General features: G+C 38.7%; 1 protein-coding gene across 22 annotated transcripts in view; it reads left to right on the top strand.

Annotated features, from left to right (window-relative positions):
• ssbp2a (single stranded DNA binding protein 2a) overlaps nucleotides 1-17277 on the top strand; it is a 52602-nt gene that overhangs the window by 611 nt on the left and 34714 nt on the right. The window lies entirely within an intron of this gene.

Below are 17277 nucleotides of genomic sequence, written 5' to 3'. Positions count from 1 at the left end.
CTTTTCTGAGAGACTGCCTGGCGTTAAATCCGCGGGTCCACTCACCTCCACAGTGAGGTGAAGACCGTCGACGGCCGTGTCTGTTTACACATTGGCTTGAAATTATTTTTAATGGGGATGCCTGTCATGGCTTCGCTTTGTTTAATGACAATGAGACTGAAAACTGAGTTTGAGCCAGACTGCCTCCCAACAGGAACGATCCCTTCTGTACTGCTGAGGTAGATGTGAAGGTTAATATGGTTAACATGTTAGAAACAATTCATTTACATGTAGGCTGTAACCTGTGAAATTGCACATAATTCTGCTCTTCAGCACTTTTATTCATTTATTTATTATTTATTTATTTGGCTGTGAATTATTCTAAAAAGAGAAAGGGAAAGATTTAAAGTTACAAAAAACCTGATGCTTATAGGATAAGATTCAAGATAATCAATATTTTGTCAGACTGTAATAAATAAATAAATAAGTAAATACATGCACAAATAAACAAATATATATAGTTTATGTTATTTTTTTATTTTTATTTTTTATTTTATTCACCAAAACTAAATGCAGGCTATATACAAAAGAAGGCTTAATGTCAGAACATATGTGTCATTGTCATGAGTTCATTAGTTTTACAACTTTAAAAAGGAAAACTACCTCCAAAGTCTGCTGGTACAGATACTAGAAATGGATGTGGTGGGTTTTAATTTTTTTTTGCTATCCTTTCTAATTTCTCACAAACATCTCGTCTCCTGGATATCAGTAATGATCTGCATGGGTATTGGTGTTTTTTTTTTAGCTGCTTACATGCACTAAGTAAAACTCTCTTTTACTCTTCTCTCTTTTTTTACTGAAAGATGTGGATGATTTGATAACTCAAGTAGTTCAACAATGATGTATTAGTGTGATGTAATCAATAACCAGATCGGCAACAAGGAAGGTTTGCAGTTGGTTCATGTTAATATCACAGCAGTAATTGCAAGAGTGTTTGTATCCAAAATGTTATATAAATCAAGGATGCTGTGTACCTGAACATCTGGTCACATTTGCCCGCACACTTTAACCCTTTGTCAACTCAGCATATTGTATCCTGCAAACTGGAAGCTCTAACTTTCCTGTGGTTAATTTCTTACCACTGCTATCACTTGAAACAGGACATGTGAGGTAGCAATCATACACACACAAAGGAATAGTAATAAAACATCTGCATATCACTGACTGTAAAAGATGGCCTTACAGTCATTTCTAAGTTTACTAGGATGACCCAGATTGGAGTGTTTACCTTTGCCTTATTCTTTGTAGTAAAAACCAAACCAAAAAAAACTCCCTGGTTATGTTGATATTGAGCAGCAGGTTGTTCTCTGTGTACCTGACTATTGATTTCCTCTTGGCATGAACTCTCATCATTGCTTGTAATCAGTGGTGTTGGCAAACTTCACAATAGACATGTCCATGTCAGAGGATAGAAACTTTCATAGACAGCTAAACGGAAAGGGCTGAAAATAAAACCCTTGTGGACACAGATGGTTAGGCATCAGATTAGAGGAGGTGACGATGCAAGCGTGAGCTGTCTGAGGTCTGTTTTTAAGGAAGTTAAATTTCCAGTTGCAGAATGTGGTATACAAGCCCACGGGCCTCTCAGTACGTGAATCCTCCCTTTCTAAGTGGAATTTAATCAGTGTAGTCTGCATATTGCTTTTTTTGGAGACAAAAGGTGAGATAGTCAGCGAATAGAGATGATATCCGGAAAGTAGTGATATTATGCCATGACCATGACTGGAGCAGACAAAAGCATCTTTAAAAACCAATGAGAGATTAGAGAGGAAGAGTGTGACCGAATGACAAATGCGGGGAGATAAACCTGTGTTTTTTGGTCTTTGCCACCTGTTAGAGCAATCAAGTGTTATTTGTCATGAGAGATGTCCATAAAAACAAGATTAATCTCCTCATGTTGACTATCACCCACTGCCACTCATTTATATCAGAATCCAGTTCACTCATGTTTGTCAACAGTGTGACTGAGTGTTCATCCCTGTCCCATGAGCCCCATTCTTTATGCCGAATCAATATGAAAAGGACTGAACAGTGGGGCTCTGCTTTATCGCTGCCTTATCGCATATACTGACAGAGGCAGAGATAAAAGGCTTGCTCCAGGCCAGGAAGATGCTTTGTGTAAACAATTGCATACATCTTTTTATGTGTGTGCTTGGAAGGATAACATCTTCTGATGTTAAGACCCAGACAATACTTGTTGTGCAGAAGTTGCCCAAAAGCCCTTTAACATTTTTAACAGTTTACTGTGATATCTTGACATCTTAGGACTTGTGTGCATTGACATCTGTAAGGGCTGTTTTCAGAGGAAACAGTTTGTATAAACTTTGCTTTAAAGCTTTAAATAAGCTTTAAAAGTCAACAAGAAAGGATAAAATAATTGCATACTCATACTTTTAAACATAACTTCTTCTGTCGTGGTTATTCTTTGAGATATACACTGGCTATTTATGTCTGAAAGAGGTGAAATCTTTCCATCACTGTGCAGAGAAACTTGTTGCTTTTCCATTTAATAGTTTAACTGAAACTATGTTGTCGCAGATCATGTCATTATCTGTGTTTACATTTTGCTGCAAGAGTGAGGATCTGCTGGGCATTACAGTCAAAGTCACGACCGAAGGAAGAAATGCGTATCAAGAAAACACTAGATGAAACAGCAAAATCAAGCAAGCCAAAGTTTTTGCTGTCTTTTAACAAGCAGCCTTGTTTGTCAGTGGTGTGTATCAGAGAAGCAGAGCCGACCCGGCGCTGCTGAGCCTTCAGTTGCTTCTCATTTCTGCAGCGCAGCAGGGGATCAGAGAGTGGGAGAGATGGAGGGCAACAACATACAGAGAGAAAGGAGGAGGAGGGGAGAGAGCAGGACTGAGGGAATTTGCTGGATCATTAGTTTACAGTGTTGTAGTATTGACCTCAGAATGGACCCCTGTAGACATAGGCCTCTGGCATCTCGCCCATGTAGATGTAGAGGAGTTTTAAATGCAGCTGACCTCTATGGATCTCCGTTTACTGTTTTTTTGTCTGTATAATAAACATCATCACAGATGCATTTAAGTGTTTAATTTCCCTGAAGCAGTGTTAAATATGCCACAGATTCTTAGATAACATGGCATATATCAGACTACAAATAATGCTCGCTTAGGGCAACCAGAAAATCTAAAAACACTTTCTTAAATAATCTTTTCATTTTAATATATAATCTATTTAATGTTGCACCTCTCAAAAACAAAAATGTCATGTTAGTTATATTTATGATAAATGAACATGTTCTCAGTAGTGGAATTACTTGTTTGTGTCTAGCTCTGGACACAATCGCCACAATCCTGCAGGTTTTCCATGTATCCCTGTTCCAACATACCTGACTTAAATTAATGAGTCATTGTGCAGAGCTTCATCGGCTGTTGGATCCATTTAATGGAAGCCAGGTGTGTTGGAGCAGGGATGCATTGAAAACCTGCAGGACAGCGGCCCTCAAAGACTGACTGGACACTCCTGATGCAACTTTTAGTTTTCACCAAGGTTGATTTTTTTTGTTGTTTTTCTGCATATATTATGTTATATGTCATGTACACAGGCTACACAGTCATATAAATGTATTTCAGTTATGATGTAGCAGAAGCCGATGTCACTAATGCAGCTTTTCCAACATGTGCTGGTGTTGAACTGTTCAGCTGCAGAGTCTTCTTTAGAACTGCTTTAATTGAATTTTCTTTAAATGTTTCTTCCCATTCTATTTGTGATTTGAACCGTCTAGTTTTTTGTGAATTTCTTTGGAAAACCACAGTGCAGGGTTGCACTTCATCAGCATAGATTACATCGTTTGGCTCATTTTCCCTTCAAACTACTATCCTAATATCACCGGTCTTGTTTATAAATATTACTGCAGACAACCCCAGAGTCTCCTTATGCTTAAAATTATTAACTGGCAGCACTGTAAAAAGGATTTATAAATGTTGCTTTAACCATGATCTACAGACAATTCCTGGTGTTAAAACACTAGACAATGTTTATAAAGCTAGTTGCAAATGGTGATTGTGACTGCCAGTCCTCGTAACATATTAAGCCATGTTCAGAAGTGTTGATATTAAAGCATTAAACAGTAATAATTTTTTTTTTTTTTTTTTTTAAAGTGAAAGTCTGATTTTGCATCCATGCTGCAACACACTTTTCACTTGAACCGAGCAGAGTTAATGCTACACTGGCACTGAATTTTTAAACATGGAAGTAATAACATTTTGGTCCAGTTGGTCTCCATAAAGCCACCCGAGACCCCTGACGCAAGCAGCTCTGTTGCTTGAAAGAACTGATGTTTCTTAAAAGCATCAGTTTTCTTGATCCAGAGGCTGCACTTTTGGCTGCTAAAACAGAAATAACTAGTTCTAAGTTAGTTAATTACTCCGAGTAACTCAATAGGACTGGAACCCTTTTGTCAGAAAGGCTTAATGATTTCAATTTACTTGCTTTTTTGTGGAAGAAAATATGCAAAGATAAGAAAAATGCTTTCTAAAAAGACTTTATAGATAACTGTAAAAACAATTCATTACTAAAATCACATTGTATTACTACAGCTGCTAGATATCTGGTTCTTAAGTTTTATATTCACCGAGACAGATATCATGGCACCTCTGTGCTAAAGAAGAACCAGATGTGGACGTGTAGACTTTTGCAGACTATAACCAAAATGACAATGTAGTGTGCCCTTTAATGAAATTTCCAGCAATATACACATCCAGCAAGAAACACATCACTGTTTGCATCAGAGCTCAGTTACATCACTTACCCTGCTAAATGTGCTGAGACTGTCATAAAGGAAGGAGTCGAAGATGCTCTGCTACTATGAAACGTATTTTTTTTATTTTATTCATTTAGCAGTGTAAAAGGGAAGAGTAAGGGTTACTCTGAAACTTCTTGATTGGACATCATTTATCCCAATAATCTAAATATTTGTTTGTATCACAATATCATATTGAAAACTTATATAAAGTTTATGTTTTACCATCGGATGCCTGATATAAAAAGGAAAAACAAGCAAAAAAAAAAAAATCTATCTCATTAACCATCCTTCAGTGTATCTTTAACATCTAGCATAGTGTCTGTCCTGAACAGGAAGATCTGTATTATCTTGAATGAAACCCAAAAATGACACCCTAATATATTTGCAGAATAAGTGTGTTGAAAAATAAAATCTTCATGCCAAAATTTAAATTGCTACCATCTCTGTGTGCAGGATTTTATGGCATATGAGGCAGTATTTTACACCTGTGTGTCTGAAGAGCACTTTCTTTAGCCCTTCGATTGCATCGCTGCTTAGCTCTTTTCTTTCCCTGTCTCTTTCAATCTCTCTTTCTCTCCCTCTCTCTCTCTCTCGCTTTCTCTGTCTCTCTCTCTCTAGCGATACCTGTGTTTTGCTCTGCACTTGATTTTGATTAGGAGTGACAGTACACGGCCACTGACTGTGTACTGCAGTTGTTCAACGAGTGTAGGTTTCAGTCACTGGCAGTCAGAGGACACATTCCACATAGTTCTGGGATTGTGGTCATGAGTGTGAAACATTGCAGCACATAGTGCACATTCCTTTTCCTGCTTTTTCTCTGTGTGTCATGAATCTGCCTTGGAGGCACACATATGCTTATAAGTCTTCACCTTCTTCCAGTTTTGCAGCTGTTTTTTGATGTGTGAATGTATGTGCGTGTTTTTATCAAATCTGTTCTGTTTATCTTTATTATATTTTACGTAACAGTTGTGGGGGTTGTGTATAAATGTCTATTTTGAGTCTACAGTTTGGCTGCCACTCATTTATTTGATGAAGTCTGAAACATGGTCCTGCAAAGATGTTATTTTACACACAGATACAGACACACACACACATACAGACATGCATACAGACACAAAGCTATTTCTGAACCGAAGCACCTCAGAATCTTTCCAGAAGGCTGACAGTGCAACACTCTGCAGACTGAGGCATGCTGGGAGTGTTTGTCTGATAGAGGCAATTCCGGCTGCCACTCGGACTCTGACAGTGAGTCGCATAAAAGGGAAGTACAATAAAAATAGACCAGTATTATACACGCACACAGACACACACGCACAGATGCACACATGCATTGTGTTATAAAATTGCAAAGCATCAACTGTGCAGGGAATGTAATCATTTCAGCGCCTCTTGTCACCTTATGAATATAACTAATGAGGTATTTCTTTCATTCATTCATTCATTCATTCATTCATTTTCTCTGCCTCTTAGTCTAATTCAGGGTCACAGAGGGGCTGGACCCTATCCCACCAATTAGCAGGTGAGAGCCAGGCTACACCCTAGACAGGTTGCCAGTCAATTACAGCACAAACACAGAGAGATCATCAACCTAAATGGTGGATTGCATTTTGCAAACCAGACCTCAGGCCCACATCTTTCCCACCCATCTTACTCTCTGTGTTGATAATTTACACTTTTAAATTTCCACACAGTACTGTGCTGGATTAAGTCCAGTGTATCCTCTGATCCATGTGAAGGTCCTCATCTTAAAGCTGTGCCCTTCTTTTTAAATTGACACAATGCAAGTTTAGTGCATTTCTGTGTCCACTGTTTGCTACTTTGGGGTCAATGAAGAGAACTGCATGTGCAAATCTGTAATCCCATCTTTGCTGTCTGTTTAATGCACTTTCTCCATATGGTTTTATCCCTCAAAATCAACTTCCATCTGTCTCTCATGCTGCCTATGCGAAGACGAACTACAACATCTCACGATCATTATGCAACTAATAGCCTCTCCAGCTCTCGTGGGATGCTTGTGAACAACAGTGTGAACACAGAACTCTCACCACTCTCCATTGTTGTGTTTCTCCAACACTGATGGTCAGTCCTCACAGTGTTTCAGATTAGCATCAGTCTGAAATGACAAGAAAACCCAAGAATAAAATCCTCAGGTTTGTTTCTTCCTTTTTCTGGGTTTACTTTCAAACAAAAGTGAAAACAACATATGATGACAAATAGACTGACATGGGGCTGATAGAAATCACTTTTTAAACCTGATCAACAAATAAAAGCTGTTCAAAGTCTCCTTTTATCTGCTGGCATCCCTCCTAGTCTCTCACTTATCCCCACTGCCAGAGATGTAACTTTCCACGGGAGTGGTATCAAAGCACAGGGTCTTATTGAGTTGTATGAGGTAGATGGAGACAGCCTCTGATTGACGCAGGCAGAAAATAAGGTGTCAATCAACAAACGGGACTGTTTAAGGCACCCTCTCAGGACACCTTTGGGTCTTTAAGAAGAATCAATGTGACAAAAGGACTCTGTCGGCATCAGATAGCATGTGGAGGCACAGCATCCTGAATGTGTTTATCACTTCTCTGAAAGAGCAAAGTATGGATGACTGAGTTTATCACCTGGCACCAGTCCCATAGGACCCCATGGGCGTCCCTGAATACTCCTATTTTAATTAGAAATACACAGTCATATTGTTTTCTTCTCTTTCCCTGTCTGATCTGTTCTTTCCCTCTTTCTCTTTCCATTTTTCCACACTGTAGTGTTGGGGAATCAAGTTTATCTTTGGGCTTAAGATACTGACTCTTGTGAAGTAAAGGATTCAGAGTAGTAGATTGTGGATTAATGAGGGCATTTCAGATTGTGATTTTCTGACAATGACTGGAAACTACCATCCATGCTGTCAGCCTTTGTTTATGTTGTTAGCAGTGGCACTTGTGCTTTTGCCTCAAATGACACCAAACTGTAGAACAGCAGCACAGTTGAGCACGCTTTCCATCAAAACACTTGCCAACAGTGATTGCATTTGATAGACAAACACACAGACACTGTTCTTGTTCTGAACTCTTCTTGATATATCAGACATTTATTTAAAACTGAACAAAGGAAAAAAAAAGGTTTATTTAACATTCTTACTTATTAAGATCTAGTCAAAGGTTCACGTAGGTGTCTGTTTTATCAGCCATACCTTGCTTTGTTATTGTAGAGGTATCAGTTGAACTGCACATCCTGCTACACCCCAAACCCACTCCCCCGCCCCTGCCTGGAGAGCATATTGAAGGTTGATTGGAGGCCTCTCTACTGATATCCCTTCATCATTAATATGCAAGCTGCATCGCACAGACGTTAGCGCAAGGTTAAGCATGCGTGACGGCCAGGCTTAGGAACCGCTTCAGACATTCTCTCTCCGTATTCTTCTCTCCACTTTTCACCCCTCAAAACACACATTATTTCCCTTTGCCTTCTCTGTACATCACCTTCACTTCCTCTTTGTCTTGCACCCACTTGTGCCCTGTCTGTTTGTGAAGTCAAGCCACGGTATCTCACTTCATTTCACAATAAACGGACTGTATTTATTTAGTAGGTCTTTTTAAGACCACAATCACTCTTTATCCTCCAGGAATCCAAGTTAGTAATTTCACATGCTGGAAATTAAAATTGTTTGTCATTTACTAAAACTTCCTCCACAGCCACCATGCAGGTCTCGATACCATCCCAAATTGCCCAAATTCCTTCAGATTTGATTAATCTGTATCTGTTTATTATTTCTAAGGTCACCTGTTAGCGTCGTTGTTCCAAACAGAGCTGTATTAAAGCCCTTCAGACAGAACATGTAATGCTGTGAGATTAGAGGAGGACAAGTTTCTCAGTCGTCTCCTTCTCCCTGTATTTCTGTTGAAGTTGCTCTTTGATTGTGTAACATGAGCTGAATAAAGGTCTACAGGAATGTCTGTGGAGCTGGCAGGACAGAAGTGTCCAGCTGATCACATTCCAAAAATATATGTCCTATATTTTCGGCCAATATCGACATTATAATGCAATAATCGATATTTTTAATGACACAACGTTTACACAACATTCACATGGTATATATCAAACTCTTCAGTTAAGTCTCCTCTAACTCTAAATGACAAACAAAAAGAGATGTCGTGTAGTTTTTCAGATATTTTTGTTTGTTTGTCACAACTCACAATATCGGTATAAGTTGATATCAGTATTGGATATCAAGAGTTGGACAAAATAGAGATATCATATGTTGGTTAAAAAAAAAAAAAAAAAAAACTCCAAGTCCTGCATACCACTAAATAACAGACCAAAGAATGGCAACCATTCTTTTTTTTTTTTTAAAAAAAAAAAAACAACATTAAGAAAAAGTTCCTTGCTGACCAATAAAAGATCAGTACAAAAACTGTAAAATAACTCCCAACTTTGCTGCCATGTGAGTGTGGTTTTAATGTGGTTCATTTTCTAGTTGGCATGATTAGGGTAAAAGTTAAGCTTGTTCCATACTCCACGAGAAGCAAGAACTCAGTTCTTGTTCTCGAGGCTGCAAGAACAAAATGACCTCATTTTCTTCTCGGAGCCTCAAGAACAAGAAAAAAGTTCTCGCTTCTCGTGGAGTATGTAACAAGCTTTAGTGTGTTGAGTGTTAAGCTTGTTACATACTCCACGAGACACAAGAACTGAGTTCTTGTTCTCGAGGGTGCAAGAACAAGAAAAAAACGTCTTGTTCGTCAGGTACATACATACTCCACGAGAAGCGCGTCTGCAGCGGGGAGGGATCACTGCGGGGGGGTGATGTCTGCTTTCATGTGCAATGAACCCGGTTGTTACCTCTGCCAAGGAGATTGTTTTCCCGGCATCTTTTTACTCAAGATAACTTAAAACGTTACGGACGGAAAGTTCTCGCTTCTCGTGGAGTTTGTAACAGGCTTTAGTGCTGCAGAGTTCAGGCATTGCTGATGTCTAGGGCATTACTGGTGAAGTTTCTCAGGCCGGTTCTCATGATTCACCTCAACCTGTTTGGTTATGAGAGCAAATCTCTCATGTGTGAGGATGGCAAGATTTAAAAGTGAATCACAAAATGTTATCATAGCCTTGCATTAAAAAACTGTTAGAGATTGGATTGAGTTTTAATAAGATGTGTTCTTTTACCGTGTGTTTTCACTCTCATGTCTGTCCTGATGTGATGTTTCGTGTTCTCTTTAGTTCCTTGTTTCCTGCTCTATTTTGTAGTTTTTCCTGTTTAGTTCCCTCCTGTGCGGTTTCCTGTTTTGTTTTCCTGTTCGTTAGATTCACCTGGTCTCATTCAGTTCATTCACTTCACCTGTGTCTCGTTTTGTTCATGTGTCTTTAGACGCCTTGGTTTCTGTTCCCAGTGCTGGTCCATTGCTCATGCTTGTGCTTATGTTGGCTTCATGTGTTTTTGCGTTGAGTATTTTGGACATTAAAATTAATCTTCATTCTGCAGTCCTGGCTCCTATCCTGCATTTGGGTCCACACCACCACCCCAGCGTGACACATGTCTACAGTTATTCCTCTGAATTGGGTGCTGCCCTTCAGTTATCTCCCTGTTAGATAAATGGACATGTTGTCATGGGTGTGTTGTACTCACAGTTGGTCATTTTGGGTCACATTTGTAAGTCCTGGTCTAAAACTGAATTTTAAAACAATACATGGAAAAATATAACTTGGAAATTAACCATTCATGGTCACTAAAATGTTTCCATGTAAGTTTTCTCCCTAAACAGCTTTTTAATATTCTAGGCTTTGTGACTGTATTTCTTTTAAGATTTAATGTAATAGCTTGTAGAGACGGTTGAACAAGGAAAACACTCCTAAAAATCATTGGTGTTCTTTCATCTGTGAAATTAAACAAACTCCCCACAATAGGTGACTCAATCTAAACAAATCTAAGCCATTCAAATGGAACTCAAATTAAGAAAGTGAGGGATTCGCCTTTGTTTTTATTTGATTCATCCACTTTACATTTTCTGAATTAGTTGTGCAGCAGCATTGTTGGCCGAAGCGTTTGTGTAAATGACAGGTTTTCACAGAGGAGGACATGACTGGATTTTTGCTCAGATTGTTGGTAAACAGTGAACTTAACCATCACACCCTCTCATCTCGCAGTTTCTCCCTCTCTCAGATAAGATGGCATTTCCTGTTATCTCAGCCCTGGGCATTGTTGTCTGCACTGTGAGACAGACGCTCTGCACTGCTGACAGAACAAGAGCTGTTTCACTTTGTCTGATTGGGTCTATATGAGGCAGAAGAGGGTGATGGCTTGTGTGTGTGCGCCTGTGTTTTTAATGTGTTGTCTGTTGAAGTCTTAATTGCAGCTGCTCTGTTTTGGACTGCGATTTGAGGAGTTATCCAGCCGGAATTTTCACTTATGTTTTCGCTCATGTGAAAACAAAGTGAATAGAGAATTAAAAACTTTTTCGATGAATGGAAGCTATTCTATGAGATTTTAACAATACCAAACATAAAAACAAATTTACTGAATGGAATCTAGAACTATAAGATACACAAATGAAAGAAAACAAAACATTGCTTTACTGCATGTACGTCAAGGCTGGCTCTAGAAATGCATACATTGAGGCGGCAGGCAGAGATGTGAAGGGGACATCATGCTTCAACTCATTTGTTGTTATTGTTGTTCATAAGTGTTATATAATAAGATTGGGTGGTTAATGGAGTCCAATTCTTAAGAAAAGGATTGCACTTTGTCAGGTCTTTACCCTAAGACCTGTGCAGTTTGGGTGTCCCAGCTGAGACCAAAGGTCCTACTGGTATAGCTCCTAAATCCAGTCAGTTTGGCATACCTTGTTAGAATAGCATATGGTACATTCACATTTATAGGTTTATCTGTCAGTTTAGGCTTTTATTGTGAAAACAGCATACCAGTTAACCCTAATCTAAACCATATCCCCAACCTTAACCCCATAAAAGACATTACTGAAAGCTGTAGTGTTAGTATTTCATATGCGTAGTTTTGCCACATTCTGTAGTGCATTAGGCAAAGTTCTGCTATTCTGATGGGTATGCCAAACTGACAAACTGGGGCAAGGTGTTTGTTTGATGGAGTGTTGCCAAATTCATTTGTTGATAGTTTCAGTAATCTTAAGTAACTACCTTAAATTGTTTCTATCCTGAGCAGTAAAGTAATTTAATGGAAGAGACATGGTGTTCCATCCCAGCTTGTAATTGTTTATATATATGTATATATATATATATATATATATATATATATACACACACACATTTATTAGTCTTTCATAGTTCGGTTTAGCTAGTGGTTTCTGTTTAAATACAACTGAACTTCCTAATTTATAATTTGTGTACCAGTTTTGCATGCATGGGAAGTAATGAAGTTTGAGTGACAATAAGCAACCCATTTTATTACTGGTTTCAGTCCTGGTTTTTCTGTTCCCCTTCACCCAAAACAGTTTGTAAGCTCTTGATGGAGCAGACTAATGGAAAAGTCTGTTTATGACCAAGCCTTTTGAATGAGGTGTGTTGGAGCAGAGAAACCTATGGGAGGATAAAGATCAGGAAATGCTGCATTATCCCATATTAGTGAGGGTATCCCCACACCAGCTGATCCAACATGCTTTATATCCAGGGTGTCAAATACTGATTCTCATAAGCAAAAAGATTGCAATAAGTAAGCTAGCTAAAGCAAAAACATAACATGCAGGTATTTGGTGTCTGACAGTGATTATGTTTTGAATTATACAACTTTACTTAAAACTTTTAAGTTTAAGTGTCTTGTTATATAAATGACTACATAAATCTGTAAATGAATTAAATTGTGCCTGTTGACAAAAAGGTCTGCAGGAAAAATGTTCACATATTACATTCTGACTGTCGGAAGATGACCACAACGTTGCACTTCATAAAACATTTAGTTTACTTTACATTCTGCTTGACCGATGTTCTTCCTGTCATCTATTTCTCTACACATGTTCAAACTGATTGCAATTAAATTTTGGTGGACGTTTTTTGAATGTGCAGCATGTCCTGTCCATACAGCGCAGGGTGGAGGTTTTCAACTACAGTTGGGTTTGTGGTTAGAGTATCTTGATAAGTTGGCCGCTATCAGTTTCTGTCCTGTACTGTAGCATGAGTTACACTGTAAGCTGACATTTTCTCCTGATTTTTCAGCCATGATCACTAGTTCATTTGTTGATAGAAATAAGATAAATGTACTATACATTGCATGTGTTGACAGATCCCCAAACTGTAGCATTTACAGTTTTGTTTTTAGTCGTCATAAACAAATAGAACAATAAACCAAAACGTACTGATTTTACTCCTGTGTATCTTCTATAAGAAGTTTCAACTTAAACGTTGTTATTGTAGTATTTGAGTTCAGGTGCTGGTTATACAACATTTATTTTCACCTTGCATTAGACTGTCCTGAGGGCAAAGGGAGGACACGATGGTTCTGGGATCTCCAGTTAATGAAAGGTAAACACGGAGGTGATCCAAGGAATGCTCCTTCTCTCTGTCAGGATATGAGCTTCATTCTTTTGACTTGTACTTTTAAACATGACATTTCACCTTTGGCAAATTCTTCTCTCCACTGACAGAATCGTTCACGAGAAATCACTTCATGTATGATTCAGAAGGAATGCTGTCTCTCATATGTAGCCCTGTGGGAGCCCTAAGAGCCTCCTGTGTAATGTCATAGAGATGCTTTTTTGTGTTGCTGGTCAAGCTCTCACACAGTGTCAAAGTTTGCCAGCTTCATTCACTCCAACCATCCTTCTCAGACTGGGGCCACACTGCTCTTTGCCAAGCTGGTGTTGGCGTATGCAGGCCTGTCATCCAGCCAAAGCTCCACCGAGGGCTTTACTATGTGTTGCGGAAGAGGGATAAAGACTACGGCAAACATTTGCTCAGCAAAGCAGCATGTGAAACCATCTCTGCAGAGACAAAGCAGAGAACATTTAGCAGAGAAAACAGTTTATTTGACTACGGGTGTCTCTCCTCGGGCTGTTTCCATGTCGGATTATGACACGTGTTTCGTTAATCTTCAAAGCTGTAGTGAACTTTTCACTGCTCCGCCCAACTCTCAATACACACAGAGCCAGCAACTGGAGTCAGAGAACAGTCAGCATCAGAGAGTTTACTTTATATGAGAAGTCTCATTCAAGTGCTCTGTCTTCAGAAGAAACCATTAGAGGGACCTCAGGGGAATACCATGGAAGGGTAATGGAGAATATAGATTTAACTTGTGACCATCAGCAAAAATGCCAATTAGAAATGCATCAGCGAGTAGGCAGCATTATAGCAAGTGCGCTGCCAGTTGGTGATTAATTTCAGGCATGCGTTTGTCAATTTTTACAGCACAAAGTTAAAAGCAATTTGGAAACAAGCTTTGTCCTTATTCATGTTTTCATGTTTTTTTTTTCTCATATTTTGAGAAATATTGGATAATTTGTTATGTTTTTGTTTTGTTTGTTTTTTTACATTACAAAACAAGCTTCTTAAATAAAAAGCGACCTATCAGTTTAAGTCTGGTGCTGCAGGTGTGTGACAACACTGAGTTGTTAACATTTTTCTTATTAGCTTTGCTCACGGGCTGCAGCATCATTCCTCTCCTGCTCCATCCTGACCTTCCCTCACAGCTCCTTTCATTAATCATTTACTATCCCCTTATTTCTTTTTATCTACTTCCTATATCTCTAAAGGATCAAACTTTGTCAGTATATGTGTGTGCATCATTTCCTTTTCCTTCCATATTCTTCCTCTTTTTGGATTCCACTGTCTTCGTTTATTTAAATTGTGCGTCCAAGTGTTACTCTGTGTATCCCCCCCTTGTAGGCGTTCTTTGTTGAGAGAGTTGCTCAAGTGCTGAAAGAATAGCTTGAACAAAGCACACACTGTATTGTAAGCAGCTAACAGCAATTTTATTTAATTAACTTCCACCTAGATGTCCAACTCCTCTGCAGATTCAGTTCAACTAAACTCTAACTTAATGAAAATGCATCAGGAATATGTCTACTGGAACCTGACTGTTTTCCATTTAAGGTGATATGGATATGATTAAGTTGTTTTATCTTTTTTAGACAAGATGTTTGCATAAATGACCTTGTTTGGAAGATGTGCTTCCACTGTCCACAGTCTCCATAATGAGTTTGTTGGGCCTCTTGTTTTCTTTTACCTCTGTTGTTTTCCTGAAGCCCTGCATATAGGATGAATTATTCAGCATTGTAATGGGTCTATATTTGTTGTTGTTTATCTTGCCTCAGTGCCCCCACCACCCTCGTCACTGCCCCACCACCATCTCTCTTCCAGCTTTCACTTTGCCGTTTGTCTGTCTGGCAGGGCTGTTTTACCCACGGAGGATGCTCCACTTTAATGAATGAAGTGAAGTCATTTAGCAGGGCTCTTAATGGCACATAAAGCCCTGCTGCTAGGCTTGATTAATCAGGGAAAGTGTTTTGCTGTCACACACAGGGCTGTCCTCAGCAGGGGCAGCAGCTCAATTGCTGCACCCTCTCTTTTTTTTTTTTTTTTTATTTATCATGGGGTCCTTCTCTGTTCTCACCACAGTTGTCAGGAGCCTGAGCTACCAGCGCTTGCAGAAGCTTGATTGGAGAGAGAGAGAGAGGGTGGGGAAGGTCCTGCTTCACTCTAAAGCAAGCATTATAATAATGCTGATCTTACCTGGGGATCACAGGTGTCTGTGATTTGTGTTGCTCTTGTTGCTTTCAACTCAGTGGTGAGTTGTAACTTCATTGAGGATACCTCAATGAAAGAGAAAGGCAAAAAGAAACCAGAAAAAAGAAGCAAATCCTTGTTAACAGCTGGATTCACTGCTGTACTGTGAAAAAGAGCCACCATCTTTAAAGCAGTGGGCATTATTTACAGAGACAGTACCCGTTTGGTTCTTTTATAGCTTTCAAGTCTTCATCAGAACCTGCCTTAACAATTTCATTACAGTCAAGTAAAATAATACAGCTAAGTAGATGGAAAGCCTACCTTGTTGAAATGACGGCTGATCTCTTTTCATGTTGATGTGTGTAGTGATCTGTAATTTATCTTTACTTGCCCCGGTTTGGTAAAGACTTTGCTGCTTTTGTTCTCGCGGTTACTTTTGTCAGTGTCTGTGTTGCATCAGTCACATATGCTGCAAAATTATGTAACACAGCAAAGAGAACAGTCTGAACAATCATGAAAAGCCCAACAAGCTGGAGAACTGCAAAAGTAGATGCTCAGCAGCCCTGGCTATACCATTTTAAGTTATTTGATTAACTTCAAGTGAAACAATGAGGATTCTATTTTAATCCATAAAGACTCAACCCATGAAAAAATGTCAAGATTGGTCTAATTATTATAATATGAGGTCTTTATTATTCCTTTTAACAAAATGTTAAATGAAAAAGTACGTATATATTTTTAATGGATATTTTAAGGGGTATTTACCATTTATAACCATGATATGTCAAAATTTTTAAAGTGTAATCTATTGCTCTTTGATGTCAATTAAGGGGCAAAAGACAAAAACAGATTGTGTTCCACAGGACTTTGAGCAACCCTTGTACCATAAAATGATGCCAAATGTCTCATATATGTCCTGCTGAGTTTTTATGGATTAACTTTTTACTGTAATGTTAAAGTTGCTTAAATTTTGTGTGATCTGTTGAGATTAAATGATGTTTAATGTGTAGAAAATATGTGCATGGGTATTTTATAAATTTCTTAATGTTTTATTTATCATCACTTTATTTACTTGACAGCGCTTTAGTGACATAATTATGTCTTTGGCCCCTAAAATTGTTGTTTATTGTGAATAGAATTTAGGCAGTAATTTAGTCTTTTGTGTTGAATAAGAAAATCAATATTCAGGAGGTAATTACAGTAATTTACTGACTATGATTTCGTTCAGGAACGGATTGGTTCTCCATCGGTGTTACCTCTTACATCGGCCTCATTAACTTTCACTAATGAAAATATCTGGGAATGTGGTGCGCACAGCGAAGAATGCCTGTAACTTCCACTTGACTATTGCTGTATGTTACAAGCAAAAATGTGCACAAATATACTTGTTCTCTTTTATTGTGGTAGAAATTGGGTCTGGCTTAGTTTGACTGTTCTCATTGCAGGGTTTTGTGTTAATTTGCAGAAGGAGGTCACAGCAGGGGGGTTGGCTAACTGAGACACTGCTCAGAGAGAATCCTCCACATTAGAATATGAAAGTTTACAGATCTCACGAGTATTCGTCTTGGGGCTCATCCGATATCACCCATCACCTCCGTCCCACATGCCTTTTTTCTGTCTCTCTAATCCCCCTTCCCTCTCACTCAAAACCTTTCATCTTACTCTGGTGTGCTTCTGTCACTGCAACACTTTCTTTACCTCAAACATTCTCACTGCAATTTTCCTCTATGATGGACATGGTACATGTCATGGTGCAGCCATCGGTACATAGAGATATAAATCAGAAATTACGATATTAAATTAAG

Source organism: Telmatherina bonti (genome assembly GCF_933228915.1).
Source record: "Telmatherina bonti genome assembly, chromosome: 13".
Lineage (NCBI taxonomy): Eukaryota > Metazoa > Chordata > Actinopteri > Atheriniformes > Telmatherinidae > Telmatherina > Telmatherina bonti.
The sequence above is the reverse complement of the archived record's forward strand: the minus strand, read 5'-3'. Positions and strand labels throughout refer to the sequence as shown.